This window comes from Dasypus novemcinctus, chromosome 13, assembly GCF_030445035.2.
Source record: "Dasypus novemcinctus isolate mDasNov1 chromosome 13, mDasNov1.1.hap2, whole genome shotgun sequence".
NCBI lineage: Eukaryota > Metazoa > Chordata > Mammalia > Cingulata > Dasypodidae > Dasypus > Dasypus novemcinctus.
In genome coordinates this window covers 6,050,046-6,056,283 of record NC_080685.1, presented here as the reverse complement: position 1 = coordinate 6,056,283, position 6,238 = coordinate 6,050,046, and the positions used below count along the sequence as shown (strand labels likewise).

At 36.8% G+C, this 6,238-nt stretch overlaps 1 pseudogene; it reads left to right on the top strand.

The window, feature by feature from the left end:
* Positions 1–1,875: 1,875 nt before the first annotated feature.
* LOC101446384 (GTP-binding nuclear protein Ran-like) lies at positions 1,876–2,466 on the top strand (annotated as a pseudogene).
* Positions 2,467–6,238: the final 3,772 nt, after the last annotated feature.

Genomic DNA, 6,238 nt, shown 5'->3' with positions numbered 1-6,238 from the left:
AATTGCTCTCTCCATCCAGGGAATACCACCTCCCATCCTCCACTCATGTCAAGCCACCATGCGTGGCATAAAGGGAGAAAAAAATCCTTTTCCCCATGAACAGGGGTGGGCACAGACCGTCACTGCTCACAGCTTTTGACTAGTGACTTCAGATTGCTGGGGACCTGGTTCTGAGGGTGGTCATTGTTCCAACCTGCCCCAGACGGAGGAGACAGAGGAGACTTACAGATACTTTGCTTCCTCAGGGCTGTGGGGGATAGTTAGTTGCAGGGCTGCCTTTGCTGGGCAGGCCAGGAAAGATCAGCTTTGGGAACCACGGAAGAAGTTCCTGGAGCCCTTCTGTTCCCCTCCCCAGGGCACTTTGGAGCTAGTCTGTACTCACTTCATGGTTCCCTGGCCCTATTTGGGTTGAGAAAGTCTGATTTGGGAAACTCCTCTCCAGAGTACACCCCTTCCCAGGATTTGTCCTCCAAGTAAAAGCAGAGCTTGAGACAATGAAAAGAGTGTAAGAAACTATAGCGGTGGACAGTCTGGAATAAAGGTTGGCCTGCTTTAAACAGCCAGGAGAGGGAGGTCTGTGTCCTGGGAAATAAAAGAGCACTCAAACTACTGTAAACAGGGGAACTCCAAAACAATTAACAAGCAAGCTCCCAGGATAAGACACAGACCCAGAAAATACAGGGGAAAGCCTGCACACTGCATTGACCTTGGGCAGACCTTCCTGATAGGAGAGCTAAAGCTCCAGAAAACCCCTCTCTTAGCACTACTTGGTTACAAAATCAAGAAACAGACAGTTCAAGGAATAAATCCCAAAGTTAACATGTTAAAATATTAAAATTGTGTGTAACAAAAGAGTACAAGACAAAGAAATAGGAAAGGGTGGCCCATCCAAAGGAAGAAGATAAAAATCCAGAAAACATCAATAAAGAAGAACAAATGGGGATATACCAAACTTAAAAAATGAGCTTAAAAAATTCTCAAGGAGACAGATAAAATACAGAGAAAGAACTAAAGGATATCAGGAAAACAATGAATGAGCAATATGAGAATCTTAGAAAAGAGATAGAAATTTTTAAAAAGGAACCAAACAGAACCACTGGAGTTGCAGTCCACAAAAACTGAAATGAAAAATACTCAGGAGGGTTACAACAGCAGATTGGAGCTAGCAGAAGAAAGACTCAGTGAACTCAAGACAAGACAACTGAAATGAGTCAGGTGGAAGAGCAAAAAGAAAAAAGAATTATAAAAACAAAAATAGCCAGAGACACCATCAAGCATGCCAATATACACATTATAGGAATCCCAAAAGGAGAAGAAAGAAAGGGGCAGAATAAAGAGTCAAAGAAATAATGACAGAGAATTTCCCAAACTTAGAAGAAAGATGTAAATATGCACTTCCAAGAAGCTCAGAGAATACCAAACAGGATAAACATGATGAAGAATATGCCTCATCATAAATTGATTACAATATTGAATGCAAAGGACAAGAAGAGATTTCTGAAAGCCACAAGAGAAAAGCAGTGTATTATGTACAAAAGGGCCCCAATTAGATTGAGTGTCAATTTCTCATCAGAAACCAGGAAGGTAAGAAGGCAGTGGGTTGAAATTCTTAAAGTCTGAAAGAAAACAACTGCCAACCAAGAATTTTATATCCAGTGAGATTTTATTTCAAAAGTGAGAAGTAGATCAAGGCATTCTCAGATAAACAAAACCTGAGGGAGTCCAGCACCACTAGACCTGCCCTACAAACAATGCTAAAGGGAATTCTTCAGACTGAAAAGAAAGGACACGAGACAGTGGTTCAAAGTGGCAAGAAGGAATAGAGATTGCTCTCAGTCAGATGGAGCATGGAGATGCTTCCGGAAGAACCACATGATGGCTGCCTAAGGAGAACCCCAATTAGTTTAAATTGTATTGGTTGGTGATGGTGGTACTGGAAAAACTACTTTCATAAAAATTCATTTGGATGGTGAATTTGAGAAAAAGTATGTAGCTACCTTGGGTGTTGAGGTCCATCCCCTCATGTTCCATATCAACAGAGGACCTATTAAATTCAATGTGTGGGATACAGCTGGTCAGGAGACATTCAGTGGATTGAGAGATGACTATTATATTCAAGCCCAATGTGCCATTATAATGTATGATGTTACTTACAAGAATGTGCCTAATAGGCATAGAGATCTGGTATGATTGCCCAAAAATATCCCCACCGTGTTGTGTGGCAACAAAGTGAATATTAAGGACAGGAAAATTAAGGTGATACCCATCGTCTTCCACCAAAAGAAGAATCTTCAGTACTATGACATTTCTGCCAAAAGAAACTACTACTTTGAAAAGCCCTTCCTTTGGATTGCTAGAACACTGACCCTAACTAGGAGTTTGTAGCTATATCTACTCTTGCCTCACCAGAGGTTGGTCATGGACCTGGCTTTGGCAGTAGAGTATGAACATGACTTTGTCAGATGAGAATGACAACCTGTGAGAAAATGAAGCTGGAGCCCAGTGTCAGATCTAGTTTTATAGGTGACTATCCTGTGATGCCAGTGGTGCATGGTGTTTGCTACTTTATTATATAGCTAGGAAGAACATGTGTTTAATCTTTGGGATAGGAGATGAATGGACTTTGGAGTGAATGTAGCAGTTAAAAAAAAACCCTGATATTCAAATAAGTTAATAGCAAACCAGATATGATTGTTATATATTTAGAATGTTAAATTTTAAATTCCATGTTAATCACAAGGAAAATATATGAAAAACATGTCCAGATAGAAAAGACAGGGCACTCAATATGGTACAACCCAAAAAATCAAATAAATATAAAAGTAGGCACTAACAGAAAAATTAAGAAACAATAAAGATGTAAGACTTATGCAGGCTAAGTAGAAAAAAAGGCAGAAGAAAGGTCAGCATTATCAGTTGTGACTTTAAGTGTAAATGGATTAAATCCCCCAGTCAAAGGGCAGAGATTGACAGAATGGATCAAAAAAAACATGACTCAAATAAATGCTGTTTAGAAGAGGCTCACCTGGGAACCGATGTGGCTCAGTGGTTGAACACTAGCTTCCCACATATGAGGTCCTGGGTTCAATCCCTAGCCCTGGTACTTCAAAAAAAGAAAAGAAGAAGAAGAAGAAGAAGTACAACCTTAAATTTAAAGGTACAAGGAGGTTGAAAGTGAAAGGATGCAAAAATATATACCATGCAATTAGTAACCAAAAGAGAGCTAGGGTAGCTATACTAATATTGGATAAAATAGACTAAGTCAAAAACATTTACTAGGGAAATACATTGTCATTTTATACTGATAAATAGATCAATTCAACAAGAAGATGTAACAATTAAAGATACATATGCATCTAACAGCAGAACACCAAAGTATATGAAGCAAATAGTGGCAGATTTAAAGGGAGAAGTACAGTTCTACATTAATATTAGGATACTTTCATATACCACTTTCAATAATGGACAGAACATCTAGTCAGAGCTCATTAAGGAAATAGAACACTTAAGCAATACTCTAAGCCAACTAGACCTGACAGACATATATAGAACATTTCACCCAACAACAAGAGAATACAAATGGATCATTTGCCAGGACAGACCATATTTTAGGTAACAAAACAACTCTCAAAATTTAAAAATATTGAAATCATACAATATTTCTTTGACTGCCCGAGAAAGAAACTAGAAATCAATGAAAGAGGGAAAAATGGGAAAATCACAAGTGTGTGGAAATTAAACAACATACTTTTTAAAACAATTATTAAAGAGGAAACCACAAGGGAAATTAGGATATATCTTGATGTGAGTGAAAATGGAAATACAACATACCAAAATTTATGGGCTGCAATGAATGCAGTGCTAAGAGGCAAATTTATAGCTCTAAATGCTGATATTAAAAAAGAAGACTTCAAATCATAGAAAAGCCTTAAAACTGGAAGAACTAGTAAAAGGGGAGCAAGCTGAACCCAAATCAGGCAGAAAGAAGGAAGTAAAACTTTAAGTGCAGACAAATGAAATAGAGAAAAAAGAGCCAATCGAATTAACAAAACCAACAGTTGGTTCTTTGAAAAGATAAATAAAATTGACAAACATTTAGCTAGACAGAAAAAGAAATAACAACTGTATGCCAATAGATTAGATAACCTAGATGACCTGGAAATGCTTAGAAACACTGAAAACTACCTACAAGGACTCAAGAAGAAATAGAAAATCTCAACAAACCAGTTACTAATAAAAAGATTGAATCAGTAATCATAAGCTTCCCAAGAAAGAAAAGCTCAGGACCAGATGGCCTCACAGGGGAATTTTACCAAACATTCCAAGAAGACTTAAATCCAACTCAGCTTAAACTCTTCCAAAAAATTGAAAAGGAGGGAACATTCCTTAATTCATTCTAGGAACCCAACATTGTCTACATACCATACCCAGAAAAAGATACCACAATAAAAGAAAATTACAAATCAGTATCTCTTATGAATTTAAATGCAAAAGTCTTCAACAAAATCTAGGAACTGAATCAAACAGCACATTAAAATATTTATACACAATGATTAATTAGCCAAGAAGAAATAACTATACTAAATATTTATGCACCTAACCTGAGTGCTCCAAGATACACAAGGCACACATTGGCAAAACTGAAGGGAGAAAGAGATGTCTCTACAATAATAGTTGGAGACTTCAATATACCACTCTCAAAATTGGCTAGAACATCTGGACAGAAGATAAATAAAAAGAAACAGAGAGCTGGAATAATATGATAAATGAAGTAGATCTAACAGACATCTATAGAGCATTGTACCCCAAAACAGCAGGATATACATTCTTTTCAAGTGTTCCTGGGTCCTTCTCCAAGATAGACCATACATTGGGCCACAAGACAAGTCTCAATAAATTTTAAAAGATTGAAATTATACAAAACATTTTCTCTGATCATAACAGAATGAAGCTGAAAAGTAATAATGGGAAGAAAAAGGGAAAATTCATAAATATATGGAGATTAAATAATCAGTGGATCAAAGAAGAAATTGCAAGGAAATTCAGCAAATATCTGGAGACAAATGAAAATGAGAACACAGCATATCAAAACCCATGGGACACTGCAAAGGCAATACTGAGAGGGAAATTTATAGCCCTCAATGCTTCTTTAAAAAAAAAGAAAGAAAGAAAGCACTAAAATTGAAGCTCTAACTGCACACCTGGAGGAACTACAAAAAAAAAAAAATGCTAACTAATCCCAAATCAAGCTGAAGGAAAGAAATAGTAAAGATCAGAGCAGAAATAAATGAAATTGAGAACAAAAATCAATAGAGAAAATAGAGAAAATCAACAAAACCAAAGGTTGGTTTTTTGAGAAGATCAACAAAATCCACCAACCCTTAGCTAGGCTGTCAAAGAAAAAAAGAGAGAAGATGGAAACAAGTAAAATCAGAAATGAGAGGTGGAACATTACCACTGTCCCCACAGAAATAAGAGAGATCATAAGAGGATGCTATGAACAACTATATGCCAAAAAAACAGACACTGTAGATGAGATGGACAAAGTCCTAGAAACACACGAACAACCTACACTGACCCTTGAAGAAATAGAAGAGCTCAACAAACCAATCATAAGTGAAGAGATTGAATAGTCATCAAATCCTCACAAAGACAAAAAGGCCAGGACCAGATGGATTCACAGGTAAATTCTACTAAACATTCAAAGATAATCTGATACCAATCTTGATCAAGTGCTTTCAAAAAATTGAACAGGAAAGAACACTACCAAACTCATTCTATGAAGCCAACATCACCCTAATACTGATACAAGATAAAGGTACTATGAAAAGAGAAAATTACAACAATATCCCTAATGAATATAGATGCAAAAGTCCTCAACAAAATACTTGCAAACAGAATCCAAAAGTACATTAAAAGAAGTATACACCACAATCACATGGGTTTTATCCCAGGTATGCAAGGGTGGTTTAACACAAGAAAATCCACTAGTGCAATAAACCACATTGATAAATGGAAGAAGAAAAATCACACGATCCTCTTGATTGATGCAGAAAAGGAGTTTGACAAAGTAAAGTATCCTTTTTTGAGAAAGACTCCAAAAGATAGAAATGGAAGCCTTCTCCATATGGCAAAGTGCATGTATGAAAAACCCACAGCTAACATTGTACTCAATAGTGAAAGACTGAAAATTTTCCTGCTGAGATCAAGAACAAGACAAGGATGTCCACTGTCACCA